The sequence below is a fragment of the Canis aureus genome, chromosome 34, assembly GCF_053574225.1.
Source record: "Canis aureus isolate CA01 chromosome 34, VMU_Caureus_v.1.0, whole genome shotgun sequence".
In the NCBI taxonomy this organism is placed as follows: Eukaryota; Metazoa; Chordata; class Mammalia; order Carnivora; family Canidae; genus Canis; species Canis aureus.
The window spans coordinates 26,823,325-26,847,328 of record NC_135644.1 but is presented as its reverse complement, the minus strand read 5'-3'; the positions used below and the strand labels follow the sequence as shown (position 1 = coordinate 26,847,328).

The window sequence follows — 24,004 nt, the reverse complement described above, 5'->3', positions numbered from 1 at the left end:
TGATGTCCACTTGCCTTAATGTCCTGGGGTCTTGTTCTATGGGGCCCATGAATCTTGGCTGGCACGACCTGGCACTACTGGTGATGGAGACCATGGCTGACGGGATTTGCACTGGAAACAGTCTTGTTAATTAGTCTAATGAAGTCACAGGAGTCATTAATTAGCTAACACGTATCTAATTAGCTCGCAGTGTCGCCTGTCAGAGCCAGGGGTAAATGCCAGACCGGAATTCGGTGGTCCTCCTCATTATCCCCTAAAATAAATTGAGACATGCAGCATGGAATACCAGGTAAAGGGTGGAGATGCCCTGGTGGTGAGTGGGCATGCTGCAGCTCCCACGCTCAGGTGGAGCAGTGGGAGGTGGGTCACCAGGTTGGACACGGATGTATCATTGTAAACTACCAACAGGTACTTCTGTCTCAAGTCACAGAAGCAACACCCCTGTTCAGGCTTATGTTGCCTCAAGGTTGTTATGACCCATGCGAAGATCAGTTTCTTCGAGGACTTCTGAGTACTTTGGGCAAAGTTACACACATCTATTTGGTGGTGGCAGCGGCAAGGTTTAGGCTGCTACTATGTTAGTTCTCCAGTCGCTTTCTGTCTCATTCTGTAAGCTCTGTTAGCTGGGCAAGTTGGACTGAAGGAGCCCAGCATGGAATTTGAGGAGTTTTTCCAGAGTGACTATCACCACAAAGAGGAGCATCCTCAACATGGAGATCCCAGGTAGGATATGAACACTTGATTATTGACTGTCGTGCACATTCTTAGAAATCCGTTCACAGTATGCAGTGCTTTGTATTTGCTATTGTTTGGGCACTTATGGACATTTTGAACTCTGATTTGCTTGAAAGTGATGAGACTAATGTTCTCAAAGCTCTTACCAGCATAGGATTTTTTTTTTTCCAGCATAGGATTTTAAGTATCATAGTTGATTGCCATGAAATCTGAGGCAAAAAAGGATCGAGATGAATTTCCTCTAAAATCTTTTAGATTTTCTATTCCTAAAGTATAAAGTGAGAAGCAGCAGCAAGGTAGTATATTCATGGATTTCTTTTTTTTTGTTTTTGAAACAGTGAGAGAGAGCTCATGTGCATGTGCGAGCATGCAAGCTATGGCGGAGGGGCATAGGGAGAGAGAGAGAGAGAATCTTAAGCAGCCTGATGGAGCCTGATGCGGGGCTCGATCTCGCAACCCTGAGATCATGACCTGAGCTGAAATCAAGAGTTGGATGCTTAAATCCACTGAGCCACCCAGGTGCCCTAGGAATTCACAGATTTCTTAACACTGTGTTTTCTAAAACTATTGGACTATAGTTCATTTTTCTACCTGGATTAACCTCTGGCAGGTAGTTCACTGGATTTTAGCTAGGATTTAGCTAAGTGAAGAGCCCCTGGGAAATGGATTGTGTTTAATTATCAGAACTTCCATGTGATTTTGAATGGGCAAAGTTCACATGAAGTCCTGACTTTGAATGTTCTCCTCACTTCTGTTTATAAAGAATGAGACCAAGTTGGGGAGAGGTAGGGATGGGGGGTAAGAAAATGAAATGTTTGGAAAGGGAGACATTTTTGGGACACATTTTTGAGATAACCCAGTGGAGTTGCTATGGAAATCAATGGAGAACTCATATCCATGTATAGTTGTCTCAAAATAAATAAGTCAGTATGCTACACCAGACCCACACTGGGACTAAGGCCAGATGTGAGAGAAAGGCTCACTGGTTAACAGTTGACAAGCTAACCAACTTGGTCAAGAAGACAGGATGCCACACTTTCAAAGAGAGCCTATCACCTTGGGGAAGTGCTTTTCTGAGAGCTGGATTGGAGTATAAAAGGCCATGTCAGGGAGGATATTTTTGAATTGATAAGGGACTTTAGAATGCCGAGGGAAAACTCCATTAGCAATTTTAGAAGAAAACATAGCTTATAAGGGAGGGTATCATTCTAACTTGGAGCTGAACTACTATGATTTCATCTATAATTTAATAGCAAATCACAATATTTTTATTTTCTGACATCAACTTAAAAATGATGTAGTAAAAACTATGGCTTCAAATTTACTTGCTCAGAATAAACCCACAAAATCTGACAGGAATACATATGTCGAGTGAGTAATTTTGATTTTTTATTTGTTCTGATGAGATGGATATTCTTTGGATTTTATATTAAGTGTTATAAGATGGACCTCTGCAGTTATGGTTCTTAAATTTATTTATTTATTTATTTATTTATTTATTTAATTTATTTATTTAGGTTCTTAAATTTAGAGATAATACAGTTGGAACACAGCTCATAATACAAAACAGAATAAAAACAATTCACGTTTGCTTCCCAATGGCATTTTCATTTCTTGGTTCTTTATGGTATTTGGCTCATCTAAGAAAGTGGAGGAGTCTATCAATTATATCTCACTTAAAAAAAAAAGAAAATAGGACAGAAAAAAATGTCATAAAAAACATGCAAAGGTTTAACCAACCTGCATGAGTGAACAAACTCAAAGTTCAGCCTGGGATTCAGCCTTTAATTCCAGGACCCTGGGCTGAACCTAAGAAATAATTAAAGGAGCTTCCCAATGCCTAAAGGAGATTTAACTGTGTTGCAGCCTATTATGAAGTGATTTCATGTGCTTTGTGATGGACTTTACATAGAATTCACTTCTAAAATATCATGTATGTTATTCATCTCAGGGGTAGACATAAATCTGCCAAAGCTGTCTACAAATTTAGCTCCAATTCTTGCCCCAGGTTCACAGAACATAATAGAGCATTAATCTTCATGAGGCTTAAGGAATTCTTGCGAGTTCCCTCTGATTTGCTGAGAGTTGTGTGAAACCTCTTGCTAACGGCCTTTATCATGTCAGCATTTCAGAAAATGCTCCACTTACTCATCCCAAACAGAGGTAGCCTCCTAGGTGTTCATTTCTTTAGGGAAGCCAAAGAGAGGGATAGGAAATATTATGAAGATGAAAGCAAGGGTAAAATGAAAGACTTCTCAGCCAGCACTTTCCTTTGGTTACCAATATTTAAAACTGACCATTCTGTGTAACTTCTCATGGTTTGCTATAAGACTTTATTCCTAATCCCACCTTTGACCCATGTTTTAGGAAAAGAAAATACAAAACAAGATTGAGGAGGAAGTGGTAAAAGCAATTCTACTCAGTAAAAATATATTTTAGAAAGATCAAAGTAGGGGTACCTGGGTGGCTCGGTCAGTTAAGTGTCTGCCTTCAGCTCAGGTCATGAGCCCAGGGTCCTGGAATCGAGCCTCACGTTCGGCTCCTTGCTCAGTAGGGGAGTCTCTCTCTCTCTCTCTCTCTCTCTCTCTCTCTCTCTCTCTAATAAATAAATAAAATCTTTAAAAAAGGAAAGGTCAAAGTACTACCGTTGCCAGATTCATACTGGGTGGAATTTGGTGGGATACCCAAACGAGTCTTTCCTTTGATCATTAATAAAGTGATCATCTTAGGAGTGCCTCTTGGTGAGCTCAATGGGATAAAAATCTATGGATGTGTCCTCCAATAACTGACCAAGGGATTATCAGACATTGGGGCAGACATCAAGGAAAACTAAAGAGCAAAGTAAATGGTTGGCTGGCTTGAGAATTCTTGCTTCTTGAAGATAGGAAACACAGAGTAGATGGGTGATTTTAAAAATACCAAAGCCCAGATCTCCTTGACCAACTGAATCAGAATTTCTGGGGTTGGGGGCCCAGGTATCAATACCTTTTAAAGCACCCCAGGTGACTCTGAAATGTTGTTGGAGTTTAGAATCACCAGAGAAGATGAATGATTCCTCTTTTATAGAATAATGATTCATAGATTCTATTGGGAAATCTCTAGATAGTGAAAGCAGTTTTGTGGAGTAAAGCAGAAATTGTAAAAGTTGGAAGAGAAAGTGGATGGCAGTGTTCCTCAAACTTTGATGTGCATGAGAACAGCAGAAGAGCTGGTTAAAATCAGATTTTGATTTGGTAGATCTAGGTAGGGGATTGAGATTTTACATTTCTGACTCAATACCCAGGCAATGCAGCTGCTGCTGCTGGTTCATTGACCACACTTTGTGTAACAAGAGACTATGGGTAAATGTCCTCTTGCCCTTCACCAAGAGAAGAAAGGAGGTGTCCTTTTGCCTTGAGGCTTTGAGGCTTATTCTGAAATAGGAGAGTGTACTAACATCATGGAATGCTTTATTTTTGAAACCAGCTATGATCCACTAACTAATTAAGAATCTGTTACCCTAAATGTTTTTGAGGAGGAAGTTAATAGTACTTCTGTTCCACTTCCTGAACAGTTAAATTTAATTCAACAAATAGAATTTGTTAAGACTTAGGGATTAAAAAAAGATATATGAGACAGCTTGTATGAGGGAATTCACAATCTTTCTGGGGAAACAGAAAATTAACATGTAAAATGCTAAATCAGTGCTCTAGGAGCACAGCGGGGAGGAATCTGTATTGACCAGGGAGGAAAGATTCTTGGAAAAGCCTTCATGGAGGAGGTGATATTTGAATATGAGGTTGAAGAACAAGTAGGATTCTAATACGTGAAAAAAGGAAGGGAAGGGGAAGGATGCTTCAGGAACAAAGGCGTAAAGCAGGGGTTCCTAACTTTGGCTGCACATCAGACCATCTGGGAAGATCTAAAAAGTACTTTCAGAATCTAAATTAATTGGGGCCTGAGGACCAGTATGTTAAAAAGCTCCCTGGTGATTTTAATGGGCAATTAGGTTGAGGATCACTGGAAATATATAAAGATACTGGCTTTTTGTTAAGATTTTTTGAGGTATTTGGAGGAAAATGGGAGGAATGCAGAGCAAAGAGGTCCCAGATGGTTCTTGGCAAAGATGGCTTGACCCACTGCAGTGTAGGGAAGAAAACTTGTTATCACTAATAATTAAGGCAGTATATAATTATTACTGAAATAACCGAAGGCTGTGAATGATGTGCTTCATAAATATGGATTAAATTGAATTAAGGTCATTCCCATAGCAGCAGTCAGCTCCCTGTCTTGCATACATGGCTGACATTGTTTTCCTGAGAGAGGAGAAGGGCTAGTGGCCCAGCTAGCACCACTGTGCTGGAGGCCTGGGCTGGGCCAGTGGCCACCAGGGAGGAAAGGAGGTAGATTTAGCACAGGCGATAGAGGGAGTCCTCCATGGCAGTTCTCCTCAAAGCATGCTGCTTGGGCCAGCAAAATCAGCACCGATGAGGAGCTTATCAGAAATGCAAATTCTGACACATACACCCCCAACCTGTTGAATCATAACTTCTGGAAGAGGAGCCCACGAAGAATCCAGTGATTTTTATGTCAGCTAAATTTTGAGAAGCACTGAGCTACAGGGCTGAGGGACTACAGGACTCACAGATGACATGAACTTATACACAGAATTTCTATACACATAAGTTCTATGTATAGAACCCCATGGAAACCCAAGAAGGAGGCAAAGAAGTGGAGATGGAGAGTCAGGAGTGAGAAATGCCCCTCAGCAGGGCGTATGGAAGAATTGCCATGGGAGCATCAAGCTGCCAGTTCAGGACGCACTGCTCATGGAGTGGGGGAGGGGACAGGAGGACTGGCGGCCATGGCAGGGCTAGGATGGATGCTGCGGCGTGCTGGGCCATCACAACCAGGGTGAGCCCGAGTGAACAGGTCACCACTGAACACACTGGGTGACGGAGTGATGGGCTAGCCCCCTGAGTGGCTATAGTCCTTTCTTTCTGGCAAGCCTGCTTTCCTTTGCTAAAATTTCCCATATACTCTCCTGGGAATCTGGTGGAAAAATGCTGCTGGACAAATATTTTCTATATTAGAATGTCCTTCTTTTTCTCTTACCTTCTGTTTTTCAGTTTCACTTACCTTATGACAATAATTTTGTATTATGCTGTCACATGTTTGCTAAACTGAGGTCTTTGAGTCTCTAAGCTCTTTAGCCCTCATGTCTTCTTCATGCTTTTTCTTGAGCATTCCTTTTCTTGATAAACTCTAAATCCTGTTTCTACAGAACTTTGTGCCCATTCATTCTTTCTTTGCCCCTGTTATAACCAAATCCAGTCTCTCTGGTTCCTTCTCAGCTCTATGCTTCTACCCCATTTCATTTATTTCCTACTTAAATCTTCCAATGGCACAAAGATCATTTCCAAGTTGATAAAACTAAAAACCTCTTGTTGTTCAGGTAGGATAATCCTATTTACAAATATCAGTGGCTTCTGGGGTACCTGGGTGGCTCAGTCGCTTAGGTGTCTGACTCTTGATTTTGGCTCAGGTTGTGATCTCTGGGCTGTGGGATAGAGCACCATGTTGGGCTCTGGGCTTACCACAGAGTTTGCTTGAGATTCTCTGTCCCTCTGCCTCTCCGCCTCCTTGCTGGCTCTCTCTCTCTATTTCTCAAATAAGTAAATAAAATCTTTTTTTTTTTTTTTTTTTAAAGTGATTTTTTTTTTAATTTTTTTTTCAATTTTTTTTTATTTATTTATGATAGTCACAGAGAGAGAGAGAGAGAGGCAGAGACACAGGCCGAGGGAGAAGCAGGCTCCATGCACCGGGAGCCCGATGTGGGATTCGATCCCGGGTCTCCAGGATCGCGCCCTGGGCCAAAGGCAGGCGCCAAACCGCTGCGCCACCCAGGGATCCCGAGTAAATAAAATCTTAAAAAAAAAATCAGTGGCTTCTTGCTCAATCTAAAATAGTGATGTCTACCCTGCAGCCATTTGAGATCCAGGGACTTCCATCTCCTGCATTTTGGCCAGAAGGCAAAGGATTGGGTGAGATACTAGAAGATAAGTGTGTCATTTCCACCGACATATCATTGGCCAGAACTCAGTCAGATGACTTCACCTTACTGCAGGGAAGTTGGAACTGTGGTCTAGCAGTGGAAAAAGAATTGGCATTTGATGAACGCACTTTGCCACACCCTACTTTCTCAAGGTCAGTCTCTTTACAGCTGCTATCTTTCAGATTCTTCATGTGAGAGTTGTAATAATGAGAGCTAACAGAGTTAGTCTCTGTTTCGTGTACATCAGGTATGTCACAGACATTATCTCAGGCCTTACGGCAATCTTGCAAAGCAATTATTTTCATTCTACCCATTTTTACAGATGAGGAATCTAACAAACCAAAATAAAGTAACTTACCCCAGAACCCAGGCAGTCTGCTTCCAGACCCCAGTAGCTTATATTATACAGTCCCCCTGCAAAGAAAGAAAATGACCACTAGGGCCTGACAAAATTGGAGAAATGACTGTTCTGTAATCTACTGGTTGTATAACCTTGCATGAGTTTCTCAGCGTCTGTAAGCCTTGGCCTCATCATTTGTAAATTGCATTATTAATATTACTTACTTAATAGAATGATTATAATATTAAAATGTAACCTACTAGCAATGCTTGGGGATGTAAGGCTAAAACTATTTCTAACTTTAGGAAAAACAACTGAGTTTCCTCTGCTGCCGTTTCTTCTTATTTTCCTAAGAGAAAGTTTATACCTTTGGCTAGAGAAATGTCAGAGATCCCAATAGGAATCAAGCTATGTTCATACTCTGAAACCATTTAGAATGTACACATCATGAACAATTGTCTCCATCCCAACAAGACATAAAGTTTCCTAAACTAAATTGAATACAAATACGATTATTTGGCTGCTCTGGTCCCTAGAGATAAATACATTTTTATTGACAATACTGCTGGGTATTCGGAATTCGTTATGATGTTAGTGAACTTAACATCTACATTCAGAGCTGAACCTCATTAATTCTCATTTTATTAAATCATACACTAAATCAACAAAACTAACAATACTATCTTATTCCACTTCTTGAAAGTAACCATTATCCAATATTTCCTATTATTAAGATTTGTGTTATTTCATAAGAAATATTATGAGAAAATTGTTTATGTAAGACTGCTAGGAAAATTGTACTTCTGTATTATTTATTTTATCATATATATTTAAATATAAGAGCAACTCCTGTTGCTTATTTTAAAATTGAGAAAATACAAACAAGAACCAAACATACCTAAAATATACCCCTGACTATTTAAACACAGATACCATCAATTTATTTTCTTTTCTCTCAATTGTTTTTAATAAATATTTTAAACAGTTGGAATTATATAATTTTGCATTCTGCATTTTTCACTTAACTTTATGTCGTTAACATCTCCCCATATTACAACATTTTCTTTGAAACATGTGTATGAATGTCAAGTGGCTGTACCATCCACTCTCTAGTCTATGTTGATTTTTATGTTGAAGTATTTTCTATGATAAACAGCACTCAAATGGATATTTTTATAACTAAAGATTTTCCCCACTTACTTAGGATGATTCATAGAAATGGTCAAGGGAATAAACTTTTTAAAGAACTTTTGTTTTCCAAAAATCTGCACCTATTCATAGTACTGCCAGTAGGAAGTTGTGTGGTTTTCTTTTTTCTTCTCGGTTATTGTTATTATTTTTATTTATTTTGTACTTATTGACGTATAGTGACACACAGTGTACATTAGTTCCAAGTGTAGTACGACATCATGTTTCAACAAGTCTATAGGTTATGCTGTGCTCACAGCACATGAGAATTGTGTGAGAACTATCTGTGAGAATTGTGCAGTGTTCATCTGACTTTTATTCACTTCTTTAGTAGAAGGGAGCAAAAGTCAAAGTTCTTACATTCACTATCTTGCTAAAGCTTCAAATTAGGTCTTGTAGGTGAATTTAGCAGGTATTAATTTCCTCCATAAAACAAGGTAATTGTTCTGAAAGGTTAAAGGAGGTAAATAAGTTACATCATATAGTGGCAAAGCTAGGGCTGGGGCCAAGATCCTCTAAGTCCCATTTCCAGACTTCTTGCCCACTCTACTGGGTATACTCTGAGTCATAGTAACTGAGAACAGTCCATTAAATGGGAAGGGGTATTGAAGAAAAGGAAGAGGTTAGCTAGAGGAAGAAATAGGAGAAGAAAAGAAGATGAAGGAAGAAAGGGAGGGAAGGAAGGAGGGGGGAGGAAGAGAAGAAATAAATCTGTAATGTTCATTAATATTGGTGCTAAATTGCTTCCTTTCCTCCCATCTCTCCAAGGGCATCTGTGATAGGCATAACACAACTGGTAAATAAAAAAGCTGGGATTAAACCTTAAGTTTCTCTGATGAAAAAGGTCATGGCTCTTTCTCTATTTGAAAGAAGAAAGTACTCTACTTTGATATTCTAAAGGTAGTTTCTGGGAAGCCATTGGGATGGAAAGCTTTATTTTAGACATGAAAATTATGAGACTCATCCCCTCCACACACACACACAGTTGTCTCGTCTTTGCTACAATTCCAGGAATCAGACCTTTACCTTTCTACCCAAATAGATTTTCATTATCACTTATTCTCACACTTAGTCATAACCACTATCCAACTTTATAAACTTACATCTACTTGGTTATGGATGGACCTTTTCTGTAGATTGTCTTTTGGACAAAACAAAAATGAAAACATGCTGTATGGTCCCACCAGAGAACAACTCTTATTGAGTGGGTCATTTTGATGGCTAGGAGGCAAAAAGTGTGTGTGTGTGTGTGTGTGTGTGTGTGTGGTGTGGCTTGGGGAAGTATAGTCTGGTATGATCAGAATTGGCTGTTTAACCTCTAGCAGGATTCTTTAGAGGTAGCAGGTAAAGTAAAGTCTGTTTTACACACACAGAAGGTTTTCTCAGAAACTTGCCTTCTTCCAGCCACATTTTTATCTTTGAAAGAGAACATGCCAGGTTCAATCTCGACTCCCTTGAATTCCTTCAATCTTCTTCTAGCTAAGAAGAGAGGATAAAATGCATCAGTATCTGAAAATTTAGCCTTGTCTTCATAAAGATGATAATCATTATTAATAGTATTATCTACAAAGGAAAGGAGAACTCTGGGTGTATAAAATTTAAACCTCAAAGTTTCTAATAAACATTCTTTTGTCCTTCATTTCCTTGCTTACTAGATTTTAAAAGGGGTTGCTAGCTGCTGCTGAAAAATATTACTTGCTTAACACAATGTAAATTTATTTCTCACTCTCATAGATAAAAAGTAAATGTTCCTGGTGGCTTTCCCCCCAACTAGTGATTCAGGGACCCAGGCTCCTTCCATCTGGTTGTTCTGTCACCTTCAAGGAGAGGCTTAGGAAGTTTCCCTGGGTGTCAATACTCATTCAGCAGACAGAAGAAGTCAATCTATTAGAGCACCAGTGGGAGATTTCTATAGGCTAGGATGGAAGTGGTACTCATCAAATTTGTTCACATTCTAGTTGCTGGAATTCAGGCATATGGCTTCATCCAACTGGAAAGGAGGCTGAGAAGTTGAATTGAGTTGTGTGCCTGGAAAGAAGGGAGATAGCTCTGGTGAATAGCTTAATCAGTTTTTATCAAACTGACTAGAAATAGGACCAGATTAATGCAACATGGACAACATGGCAAAGTTAAGTCCTTTAAGACACTGAGTAGGGGCGCCTGGGTGGCTCAGTTGGTTGTCTGCCTTCAGCTTAGGTCCTCAGGTCATGATCCCTGGGTCCTGAGATGGAGCCCCATGTGGGACTTCTTGCTCAGTGGGGAGCCTGCTTCTTCCTCTCCCTCTGCCTGCCACTCCCTCTGCTTGTGCACTCATTTTCTCTGTCAAATAAATAAAATCTTAAAAAAAAAAAAAGACACTGGGTATATTTGAAAGTGAGTTCATTCTGGTAGTCATTACTCAAAGTCCATAACATATTTTTGTAATTCTTCAGAAGGACTCCTTCCCGATTTATTTCCTCTTTGATAAAACCAGGAAAAATGATAATTTTGCTTAGGACATAAATCACAGAAGGTGCCACTTAAGGTCAATGTTGATTGGTGGTCTTCAGCCATATTTTACTTCTCATTAAAGCAGGCAGACTGAAAATTGTGTCTAGAGGTGATATTTAGTAAGTCTGAGTTAGGAATAAGTCCTCAAGAATGAAAATGTTTCTGTCTGTACATATTATCTTTGTGTCTCCAGAAACATTCAGAAATTCCTGTTGATTACAGCAGTATCTATAGTTCAAAGAAGAATTCAAACCACAAGCTATTCTAACATCTGTTTTGGTTATATGGTCAATCTGAAGAGTTGTAATTTATATTCACTGGCACCACATAATGAAGTTATTTTCAAACTACTGTATTTTGTAAAAAGAAAACAACAACAAAAATGACCTCTTTGTACTTAGATGTTGAGCCGAGTCCTAACTCTCCATACCAACAGAAGGAAAAAATTCATGAGTTATGAATAATAACTTAAGACTCACCTTAGACCACAATCTTACCCTCTTTGCTACCCAGCCTTTATGGCTAACTTTCATTGCAGTTCATTACCAACCTTAGGCCCATCAGAGAAACCCGTAACAGGGCACTGAAAAGACAATAAGAGGGTAGAAGACTAGCAGAGGCCTTGGATAAAAGGATAATTATATCCTATAGTTGAAAATGAATGTGGAACAGGAATTATTGTTAAATGGAAACAGAACGCATCATATAATCAGACCACCCAATAGTCCTAGTAAATCTTTTGTGAATGAGGGGACCTACTCTGTAACCTCAGTTAGGTGTTTCCTTGGACAGATAGTCTTCATCGCTGGGAGGAAGCTCACCAGCAGTCCTTCTGATCCTGTGCCTAATGCTGCCCACACTGGTTAGGCGCCACCAACTGCCTTTTCCTTACTGGATTCCAACCAGCTTCATTTGTACTAAATTCTACAAGTACAGCAACAATAAGCAAGCTCAAAAGCAAGGCCAGGAAATTGCTACGTGATGTGAAAACTAGTAGTTGCCATTTGTTGGACACTTGGAAGTTACCTGGCTTTGTGCAATGTCCTCTGCCATATTGGATCCCATTTTATCCTTACCAAAACCCCCCAAAGGGTTCTGCATTTTTCTATCTTGGTGACAATGATCTGAAGCACATGGAGATTATGTACGTAACACTAAGCAAGTCACTAATCAGCGATAGGGTTGGGGTGCAAAGCCAGGTTTATCTAACCTCGGAGGGCAGGCCCTGAAACACTACATCCGTTGCCTTCCCCCTCTGACTTGGACCTTCTTTAGACTCTGTGCTCCTCACTGCTTAGCTCAGATTTCCAAGGGGCACCAAGCCCTTAGCTCAGATTTCCAAGGTGCCAAGGGGCACCTCTTCTGGTGCCCTTGTATGGGCAACTTCCCGGGGTCTCTGACATCTGCTACTGCTCATCTACTCCACTGCTGGCCCGGCCGCCCGCACTGTTAGGCTGCTACCCCCCTCCCTCTGGCCTCCGCCTCACCCATCCCCGAGGCGGGCTGCACCCCGATAGACCACTGCACACGCAACCACCAGACAGTTTCATCACCACATGGTTATTAGATTCGACACCCTTGACTACAGCACCTATAATTTCAGAGACGTTAAAATGTGAATAAAACTAAGACAAAAACAAATCATTGGAATTGATGAAATATCATAGTGAGATTTCCAGTCTACAACGATATGCTTATTTCACGAGAATTTCTTCTGAAGGAGAAGTTGGAAACTCTTGGTGTGATTTCTTTAAAGATTTAAGCTAACATAGCACATTTTACAATAAAGACTTATGTTGGGGACTGTGGAATGAGAAGACACATCTAAAACTCACTGTTCTTTTTTTTCTCCCCTCATGTTACTTATATTCCACATCCATGGTAAGCATATGGCCTGCTAATGCCCCCAACTGAGCTGTCTGTAGCAACTCAAGATGCTGGCTGGTGTTCACTGTAAACAAAATCACCAGGAAACACCTACCTGAGCAAAATCATCACTTACTTTGATTTGGTGATTATCTTTTTCTTTACTGATTAAGTACATCAAACTTGGAGTCAGGTTGCCTTATTTACAGGTCAGTGACACAAGTTAGCTAACTCATGAACATGACCCCTAGCATCTCTGGGCACCCACAAGGAAATTACTGAAAAAATAAAATAAAAACATTAAAGTTGAAAGCTGACCCTTGGTGCTTATACCACTTATAAGGTGGAGGTGTTTATTTTTATTCAGTTTGTCTGTGTTGGTGGGAGCCCGGGCACAATGAAAGAGTTTGCAGCGTTTATGCCTAAGAGGCTGGGATTGGAGGAAGATGGAGAGGACCTAAAGGACGTCTGAGCTGGAACGGACAGATGCTGCGTGCCCAGAACCGGTGCTGTGTCCTCCCCCGGCCTAGGTCCTCAGTGGCTGCCCTCTGTAGTCCTCACAGGCTAGCAGAAAAAGGTGCAAAATCCTGAACACAGAGTTCTTTCTCCTCGCCTGCTTTGCATTTTCACACAAGCAAATTAAGAGCCCAGCTGTGGCATTCATTGTTGGAAGAAGTCCTAGGGGCAGGACATGGCTTTGGGGTCACTTTAGTTGAGTTTGTTAGCTATCACTTAGCTATTCAAGTTAGGGGGGACAAACCCCTCAAAACACACCTCCTCTCTTTAGTTTATTACTGATTAAGCCACCAGCAATTTTCTCTCTTCTCCCCCTTATCCAGCTCTGGGAATGTTGTATTCCGAAACAATAGCTCCATGTTGTCGTGTGTCTGGACGTGGGAGCCCTCCCAAGGGGCCCAGGCCGGGGTGGGGGGTGTCCATGCAGAGTTGCGACACTTCTGAGGAGCTGGTGCCATGCAGGCCCTGCACTGGGGAAGAGCCCTCATCTGTCAAGCACCTCATGGCACCTGTGATGGACCGATGGTGACCGGGGCGGGAGGCCTGGGCAGCGGAGGTGGGCTCCCCTCTGGGCCAGGAAGACCTTACACCTGCTTTTGGGGCTCAGATGGAAAAATCCATTCATTTAACCATTTGCTCATTCAACTATTACAGAACGTCTGCCTTAGAAGGAAACTGAATATTCTCCGATCTCGGCAGGTTTTGTTTTACTAAACCTGTTTTTGCTTGACTTTTAGGCTACGACTGTTTATGCACAGTAAATGGGTAAGAACAATAAAGTGACATTTATATAAATGTGAAACTATCATAGACAAGCAGTAAAGCTTCCGAGTAAGAAATAAAAACAGCACTGGACTGATCCGCTGTCCTGTCTGGGAAAAAGACCTGAAACATGTGTCATGGCCAGGGCTCGGCCCATTAAAAGCAGCCTCCACTGGGCAGACAGAGGATTTCCAATGGGGACCCCTTTAAAAATTCCTTCTCTCCAACAGCTGCTGAGGGTGTGTGTGTGTGTGTGTGTGTGTGTGTGTGTGTGAGAGAGAGAGAGAGAGAGAGAGAGAAGAGAGAGAGAGAGAGAGACTTTAGCAGGAATACATTAGCCCATTTGTCATTTTATCATCATGTTGCATAATAAGTGATAATCATAAACCTATCAAATATCTGATTTAGAAGGAACCTAATAGATCAAATAATAGTTCCTTCTCTTAATTTATAGTTGAGGAGAATGAGATTTAGAGAGTCTACCCATTAGTGGCAGAGCCAGTGCCAAAGCCCAGGCTTGTTAATCTTGGACATGCAAATTAATACAGGTTTGATTCATGTCTCCAGGAGGCTTACAATGCATTTGGAAGCCAGGACCTGTTCAATGGGAACCAAAAATGGCAACCTAGGGGTTCAGACTTTCCACAGTTTAATACTCTTGATGGCGAGAGAGGGGGAACTCAGCTGAGCACATGATGGTCAGGTTGCAATAGTTTCCCAGATACGTTAATGAGAGAACTAGTGGCAGGTATCACCTCATTGCCAAGATGCTTCTGGTGCTTTTCCACACACACAGTCTTTGTACCCAAGAGGAGAACACACTGAAGAACACGTTTGACTCTCGATTGTTATGTTAGGCACGAAATAGCCACCGATTCAAAACTCAGCTCCAGCTGCTACCAATTCCAGCACAGAGGATCTTTCTGGAGAGTTATTAGAACATACTGTAGCCACCAGGAGTCACTAAACGCTCTTACCTTTGGGGACCCCTATATTTCTGGTGACATTGATTTTATTGTAGCAAATGCTGAGGAAAATACGGGCTGTGGTCATGAAGTACGGCGACATAGGCTCACTGCGCCCCGAAGGCCCAGGGGCGGTGTAGGCCGCTCCTCTACCCTCCCTCAGCCCACGCCGAGTTAGCAGCAAACGCATGAGCACGACGAAGCGGATTTACTATTCCATTTAGTACGTGGGAGAGGACGAATGACACGACAGCCAAATTTATATTTCCTCGGAATCAAGTCAGTCTCGCGAAAGGCTCTTTTCCAGAGGCTCACCGCGAAGAGCCCAGCAGGGCGAGGAGAAAGGCCGAGCCCCGACCCCAGGACGCCTCCCCGTCCCCATCTTCCGCTCTTGACAATGAGCGAGCTCCGTGTAACGGGCGGGGACACGGCTCTGTCTGGTCCTCACAGATGGACACATCTATCAGCGTGTCAGGTAGGCGTCAGTTAGAGCTGACTTACGTTTTCCTCAGCTTTGGCAAAGTCATAATGATTATGTAAATTTATCTGAGGGCTGCTAACTTGTAATGAAGGAAGAAAATATGTCCTGCTCGTGTACCAGTTTGCAGGATGTATAATGACTTTCTCTTTTCTCCCGACAGCATGGCCCTGGCAGTCCCTCCACTTCTAGAATGCTTATGCTCCACGAGCTCATCCAATTAGAGCACCAGGCCTGGTGCTGTGAAGTCACCGCTATCAGAATCGGTACCTGGAGGAGAATAGGTGAGACGGGCTGATTTCTATCATCAGATCCAAGTGACTGCTCCAGACAGGGAGCTGCCAAAGTACAGCAGCATGCTCCGGGCCCAGCAGATACCCAGATGGGCTAGAGAGTGTCAGGAGGCTGGGCCTGAGGAAATTTAAAGAAATTTAAATGAAAGAAAACTAAATCTAGTGGAATATTTCCTTTCTGTCTTCCTCCTTTTTTGTCCTCCATGGAAACCTGGTGTGAGAGATCACACTGCGTCTTGCCCAGATGGACTTAGGTAGTCTTACGGGGGAGGCTGAAAGAATTGCTAGCGAATATGCATGAGGATAAGTAGAAGTTTTGGAGATAAGTATGAGTAAATGTTGAGGCTGAGGAATTTTGTAAGTGACAGAAATAAGTGCTTTGAAGGAAAAATTAATCACTAAGATTTGCCTTGTTTGTCAGCTAAGGAAGCAGATTTCAGAGCTTTTAGGAAAACATTGTTTTAGCTCATGTCAGTGACTACAGCCCTTTTCCTGACTGGCTCTTTTCCTCATCAACACACCAGAAGAGATCAGGCTGGGCTTTTGGGGAAGGGCCAGGTGAGGTTTCCTAAGGTTTGGCCAGGGCCCCTCCTCCTCCCTTCTTCCTTCTTCCTCAGCCGGTCAGGGGCTGTGCCTCTGCTTCCATCCTGGGTTGACACCCAGTTCTGAGGAAATCTCCTTATTTTCCAATCTTTTCTCCAGGAGCAGACCGTGTGAGGAGGCGATTTTACTATGTCACCAAATTCAAATATAGACAGGACATCCTAACTGAGAAGGTTTGGTTGACAGAGTGACTGGATTGCATGGGAATTGTCAGAAGGCCTGTGACTCTGCTCTCAGAATTACACAGTAATTCTGGAGTAAGTTTGGACCTTAGCAAACTTCAGACAAAGACCTAGAGAAGTGATTTGTCCAGTTGCACAGAGCCACAGGTGGCTAAGCCAAGCTTCACCAGAAACAGACATGTTCACAAAGATTATGCCCTTTCCACTGCTGTGGTACAGGGCAAAGTCAAGCCATGGCCCTCACAGGTGGGATAGAGAACATCTGTGGATGGCCATTCAGAAAGAGAAGGACAATGTTAGCAAACACTGTTAAATCAGGCACCCTCCCGGACTGTTGTTCATCCAATGTTACTCCAAATAACCAGTATTATGTAACAGTGCATTTGGAGATGAAATGGGTAATGTTGTTATTAAGATTGCTTACAATTTGCGGTTGTGAGATACAAGGACCTGCTTGCATAGCCCACGCCCATGCAATGTACCATCCTTGCCGCTGTGGCTGCCACTTGATAGGAACAAGTGTCCAGCATGAGCAAGGTACTCTGCTGACCACCCAGCTCATGGTCATGGATTCTAGTTCTTTAATTCTGTAACATGATACATCCGGTCCACAGGCAGTACCAGTATCACAATGAACGTCTGTGAATGGTGGGAAATGAAACCACCGTGCTGTTGTGTATACTTTCATTTCGAAGTTTTATCCTCACTAAGAACACTTTACTTATTGGTAGGATGCAAATGTTTGTCTTGTTTTAAGCAGCATTGCATTCAGAGATGAAGGAGGTAAAACTCATTCCTTTGCTGATGTTCCCACTCCTTAGATGAGCCAACGAAACTTGATGAGGATAAAATACCCAATTAAATGGTACTTTGACCTTTGAGTGACTCTGACCAAGACGTAAATGTTCTAACATATCTAAATTTTAGGATGGCATGTGAATAATATCATTTTTTAAAAAAGATTTTATTTATTCGTGAGAGACACAGAGAGAAGCAGAGACACAGGCACAGGGAGAAGCAGGCTTGCTCTGGGAGCCTGATGCAGGACTCAATCCTGGGATTCCAGGATCACGAGCTGAGCCAAAGGCAGACACTCAACGACTGAGCCACCCAGGCATCTCCTCCCTTTTTTATTTTTTATAAGATAATATCACTTTTGATGCCCACATTTTCAAATTCCTTCTCAATCACTTTCCTGTTTCTAGGATATTATGTATAATTCAAGGAGCCTTTTGTTTTACTTATTTGTTTTATTTTATTTGTTTTACTTATTTTAAAAGTGTCTGACCCACCAAGCTCTTTCATCGGAGCCCACTGTGGGTCTCTCCCTGTACCTTCTAAATTAATCCCATGTTGATCAATTTTGGAATTCATAAAAACCCAGAAGGTTATGGCTGTGCTCTGTGGCACGGTGAGATAAGCTTCTGTAAAGGGCCAAATAGTAATTATTTTAGGCTTTGCAGATCGTATGATTTGTTGCAACATCTCAACTCTGCCATTGTAGTGTGTAAGCAACCAGAGGTAATGTATATGTAAATGAATAAATGTGGCTGTGTTGCAATAAAACTTTATTTATAAAGACAGAATTGAATTTGGCCCATGGATTGTAGTTTGCAGATCTCTGCTCTATGGCATCTCTATGGAAGCATTCACTCATCCAACAAATTTTTATTGAGTACCTATAATGTAATAGGCAAAATGCTAGGCTTGCAGGGACAACGGTAAACAGACATTGCTCTTATCTTTATAGAGCTCACGTGTTATCCGGGCAATAGACAGACAATGAGTGAGGATGATAAACTAAGGATGATAAATGTTAAGACACAGAGAGTCTAGGGCACTATTGGTATATGTCCCCTTATCCAGGCTCTAAACAGAAATCAGAATGGATCAAAAATTAGATCCAAAGCTGGGCTGGGGAAATTTAACATAACCTATCCATGTTGCCTCAACACGGATCATTTTTCCCCCATTTCCCCCCCATCTTCCCCCATCATTTTTCCCCCTCCATGGATGCAGATGTTTTGAAAGAAGTGACTTACTTGCACACCTGAAGAATGAGTTGGAGGTAGTCTGATGAAAGACTATGGGGGAGGACAAGAGAGCATTCCAGGCGGGGAGAGTAAGAGTTGGCATAAAATGGTTTCTCGAGTCCCTAAGTCTTGAGTTCCTGAGTTCCATGAACAAGCCAGGCTTTGCAGCAATGGAAGGTCAGCCAAGAGGCCTAATTTACATGAGGTGGGGGTGGGGTGGGGGAATGATGTGACAAGAATCAGAAGGAAGAGAGGATAGAGATGCACAGAAATTACAGTAATCAAGGAGTTGCAGAGAAGATTAAATATCAAGCAGTCACATCACTTTATGAAAGCTACTTGCTGGCAGGCTCATTTGGTTTATTCCTGACCTAATTTACTCAAATTTGAGCCTGAAGGCCGATCCTAATTTGCATGTCCAAGAGTCATGTTTGTCTTGAAATCTAAACCTGATCACATTGTAAATGCGAATCTGGAAAGACAGCAAATGTAAATGCCTGTTCTGAATGTGATCATTTAATTGCATTTGGAAAAGAAAATAATGTAAAAGATGAAAATAGGGAGAATCATTAGCAACCAGCACTAATTAATGTTGGCAGAATAGATTACATATTGCATGTCAAAAGTAAACTCTAAGTGACATTCTTCCGTAAGCACTTTTGGAATCCCACATTGCAGCACTGCACCGGGTCGGGTGTACCAGCAGATGCGGCCGACTGCTTCCCGGAGCCCCAGTTTGAGTAGGTCACGTTGGACAACATCACCACCTGAAGTACTAAGCTTGACAAGGAACTGGCTGAGGAGCACCTCAGCTGTGGGAATTCCCACTTCCCAGCCCCCATCAGACATGTGATGTGTACCTAGGATTTTTATAAAGGTGACAAGAAGTTATAAACTGAGAGAGGGACAGAAAATTGTCAGTAACTCTTTGTTATTCAAAGCCATAATTTATATTAAAAACTCTGCTTTAGAAAGTTAAATAGTTGGGGATTAAAAAAAAAAGAACTGAAACAGCCTTTTTAACTTATTAGAGCGTAGGACTGTAAGGACATAATAAGCAGCAGAGAAACATCCATAATGAATTTATATTGAGAGTGGGTTTAATCCTCCAAGAAAAAATCAAATACTAAAATACAATTAGCCATGTTAGCAAAATCTTATCTCTGTTTATGCCTTTAATTTAAATTGGTGACTCTGGGAAAAGAGGAAATGCTGATTATATGTTTCTGCCATTTTGTTTTGCCAAATGTACCTCAGAAAGGATCTGGTACCCAGGGAAGAATGGGGACCCAGAAACAGGGACAATTATTTAATTATTTGGGAGAGGGAGAAATCTAAAGGGATGGGTGGTCTCAGAAATTTTTTTTTTTTAATCTCTCAACCATGAAGGGTCCCCAAATTAGGTTTAGGGACAAACTGAAGGTGATTGCCAAGTAGTAGCTCTTGCTACTACTTGGTGAGGGAGGGGCCAGGGGAAAACATGCTCAGAGGCAGACCTTGCTCATTCCCGAAGAAAGAACCTAAGCAAGATTGCTACTGTTCCTTAAAGGGCCTTCTAGAAATCTTGTGGTGTTGTTGTGTTTGTGTATGTTCATCAAACTATCTCATTTTAAATTAGGTTTCTTTTCTTTTCCCTTGGATCAAACTTAGGGTATGATATAGAATTTTTTAAAAATTATGTATGGAGACAGGTTATACTATCTGTAAATGTTACTTCAGATTAGTAGAAGTGGTGTCAGTATGTATGTGTCATAAAATAGGAGGCATGTTGTGTCTGATAGGGTGGAGACTCTGTCATAGGCCCCTGGCTGCTTCGCGGGGAGGGTCATCGATAGGTTTCAGCCAGAGCCTGTAAATGGCAGCCTGTTGGAGCTGACGTTTTCTTTGGCCTGCACGGGTATTTTTTTTTAATGTGAATTATTTTGCCAACATTGAACATTTCTGGAGGTTTCGCATGAAAGTCCAGATTTTTGGCATCTTGAGATAACATAACATAAAAAATATAAAATAATCTATGCATGGCAGCCCTGGCAAGGCCCAGCCCAGAGCCAGGCTCCATTTGCTGAAGGTGAGGCAAGGCTGATCCATTCAGACCACGCAGACCTCATCGATGTTACCTGCTTGGCTTCTGGGACATCAGGGTTTGCATTGGCTCAAGTAACACCGTAGTAGAGGTGTTGGCAGACAGCAGGGAAGAGGGAGAAACAAGGAGAAGCAGACAGCCCGGGTGGAAGTAGTGTGTAAGGGGAATGGAATGGGAGGAAAGAAGGAGAAAGGAAGCCAAGATGGAGGCTGTGTGAATAATGGATGGTGACAGAGTGCATCGCCTCCCTGCTTCAACCCCCCCCCCCCCCCCTTAATTGGGAGCAGTACACACACGGTGGAGGAGGCACAATAGCATCAGGCTTTTCCAATTCCTTCTGGCTTCACTAGTTGGCACAGGTGAAATTAAGTGCTAAATGAACACTGAGAGCGGCCTAGAAGGGAAAAAGGGATCACAGAAGGGTGGCATGCTGCCTGAGACACGTGGGGCCGGGAAGAAGGTGGATGAGTATTGGTTGTATACAGCTAGCACCGTCCTAATGGACATGGGGAGCTACAATGTCCGAACCCCCCTTCCTGATCCACAAGTAGCTTCAGGAGACTTGAGGCTGCCTGCTGCTTCTCCGCCAGCGCCCGTCCCTGAACCATCACCCAGTCACGGAAGCAACCTGAGATTTTCCTCAAAGGGTAGATCTCCTAGCAATCCTCGAGGTTATGCTGTCCCAGTCCAGCGCTAGCTGCTGTGGCCACTCAAGGATTACTTGCCCCAGAGCTGGAGTGCTCAACACCATGGAGACTCCTCTCTACAAGAGACTCTTGAGCCAGGCACAGCCTTGCCCCAGGCCCCTTGATAGGAGGATTCAGATGGCTGGGTTTATCCTATCAGGAGCGCAGACCCAAGCACTAGAGGTAGCCATAGAGCGCTTGGGTCCCCAACAAGCCCCTTAGTAATACTACTGTCACGCTGGTAGGACGTCAAGTTGCTACATGTTCTCCATTCTCTTTCAGGCCAGGGTTGACTAGATGGAACACTGTTGGTCCTCTTCCAGAGAAGAAAAGTTACAGCGCTTGAAGAGAGCATATAAAGCCAGTGTTGGAAATACTGAAATGGAATCAACAGTGTTCGTGCCTGAGTGTAGATTTTGTGGTCTAAAAGGTAAGCTATTCATGAAAACCTCAGGTCCAATTCTTTTTCATGCAGTTATTTTCACTTTATAGGAGAAGAAAAAAGAATCCAACCATATATTACTTGGGGCTGAAGGCATGCCTTGTGATTGTTTATAATATGATAATGTCTTGTGGGAGGGCAGGACATTATTCTCACTATGAGATGAGAAAACCAAGCCTCAAGAGTCAAAAGTGAGTTGCCCAAAGTCATGAAGGTTATGTAGTCAAGACTTGACAGCAAGTTCTACTTTTTTTGATCCTGGCAGTGGCTGCTATTTTCTGTTACAATTCAATTTATCAAGATATGAAACAAAATATTCCCACCCAAGACAGTTTATCAAAGGACAAAACATTAGTGGAGTAGTATGTTTTTAAAGTTAATTTACATGCATTTTTGCTTTTCCCAGCTTTTTATTTTGAAAAATTTTCAGAATTCAGAAAAATTTAAAAATAGAATACCTGTGTGCACTTTACCAAGATAAAACAATTTTTAATATTTTGCCACATTTATGAATGCTTCCCAAATATTTATATACACCTATTATATGTATATATATTTATACTGGCATGTGTAAATTTAAGTATCTATACATCTATTTGCTCTTTTTCCTGATTCATTTATAAATGAATTGCAAACATGCCACTTAACTCTTGTACCTCAGCATCATTTCCTTTTTTTTTTTTTAAAGATTTTTATTTACTCATGAGAGAGAGAGAGAGAGAGAGAGAGAGAGGCAGAGGGAGAAGCAGGCTCCATGCAGGGAGCCTAACGTGGGACTCGATCCCGGGTCTCCAGGATCAGGCCCTTGGCTGAAGGCGGCACTAAACCGCTGAGCCCCCCGGGCTGCCCCTCAGCATAATTTCCTAAGGATAAAGATACTCTCCTAATAACCAAAATACCATTATCAAACCAAAAACAAAACAAAAGAAACTAAGGAAAGTAAAAACAGCTTCATAACATCACTTAATACCTATTCCATATTTAAATTTCCCTAGTTTTCCTAAAGTACCTTTTATAGATTTTTTTCTTACTCAACATCAAAATAATGGCATACATTATATTACTTGGCTGTTATATCTCTGTACTTTTTACATCTAGAATAGTCCCTCTACTTTTCTTTTCTTTTTTTCCTATGACAATGGATTTTTTTTTAAAGAGTCAAGGCTGTTATCCTGTTGAATATACCATGTTCTAGATTTGTCTGTGTGTTTCATCAGAGGTTCACTTGTTCATTTATACTGCAGATTTCCTGTAAGTGGAAGTGAAGTCCAGTGGCCTCCCTCAATCAGCTACATGCCAAGAATACTTTATGGCAATGTAAGCTTTTGATCGCACTGCCTCAGGGAGATGTAACATGAAGATGTCTCACTATTAGTAATTTAAAATTGGATTACATGGTTTAAGGGGTAACTGCTATTGTTTTCCACCGAAAAGTTAAAATTTTCCCTTTGCCTGGAATAAAAGAATCTCTGCAGGACACTTTGGCACTGCGTCAACACCGTGTAACCCAACCATCTTTTACCAATTATTTTAGCATGGGCTGCAAAATGGCTATTTTTTTTTATTTTATTATTTTATTTTATTATTATTTTTTTAAATGGCGATTTTTAATTCCATCATTCCCCCTATGTTTAATATCTGGCATTCTTAAGAAAAGTTTTTCTTTCTCACACTTCTCTTTCTTTTGGTAGTGGGGGGTGTAGTTATTTATGGCTTTCTGGATTTTGTTCAAATCAATGTGTTGTAAAGGGTTTCTGTCATTGTTTTTGATACTCAAATTATCCCAGTATTGACCAGGAAGAGCTCCTTCTAGTGTACTCTGTTGTCCTTTTGACATAATCCTTTCAACTCTTGAGAATTTTCTTGCTTTCAAACACAACAGGATTCTCAGGCACAGCTTGGGCTTTCCTTGCCTCGGGTCTGGAATGAGCCATTTCTCCAAGAAGCTCTAGTTCCTTTTGGTGGAGAATGGTAACAAGAAATCAAATATGGGTGTGCCATGCATTTTAATTTTTGGTGAAATTATTCCAATAGATTTATCTCAATTATTATCTTCTTAAATAAAGGAATTTCTTTTTAAATTAATTTATTCATTTTAGAGAGAGAGAGAGAGAGGACACACCCATGAGGGAGGGGTTGGGGAAGAGGGAGAGAGAGAATCTCAAGCAGACTCCCCATCGAGTACAGAACCCAATGCTGGGCTTGATCCTAGGACCCTAAGATCATGATCTGAGCCAAAGTCAAGAGTCAGACACTCAACCAGCTGAGACACCCAGGCCCCAAGAAGGACTTTCTTCTGTGCACCAAA

The 24,004-nt window shown here is 41.5% G+C and overlaps 1 protein-coding gene across 10 annotated transcripts in view; it reads right to left on the bottom strand.

The window, feature by feature from the left end:
- Nucleotides 1-9,691: 9,691 nt before the first annotated feature.
- CCDC148 (coiled-coil domain containing 148) overlaps nucleotides 9,692-24,004 on the bottom strand; it is a 281,532-nt gene continuing 267,219 nt past the window's right edge. For 5 of the 10 annotated variants that reach the window (XR_013371892.1, XR_013371898.1, XR_013371901.1 and 2 more), the window contains 2 exons: nucleotides 10,115-10,325; nucleotides 9,693-9,776 (listed from right to left, as the gene is read on the bottom strand). The gene's annotated coding sequence lies outside the window, so the exon portion shown is untranslated. Of the gene's footprint in view, nucleotides 9,777-10,114; nucleotides 10,326-24,004 lie in introns of all 10 variants that reach the window. The other 5 variants (XR_013371894.1, XR_013371890.1, XR_013371896.1 and 2 more) reach the window with 3 other exon arrangements.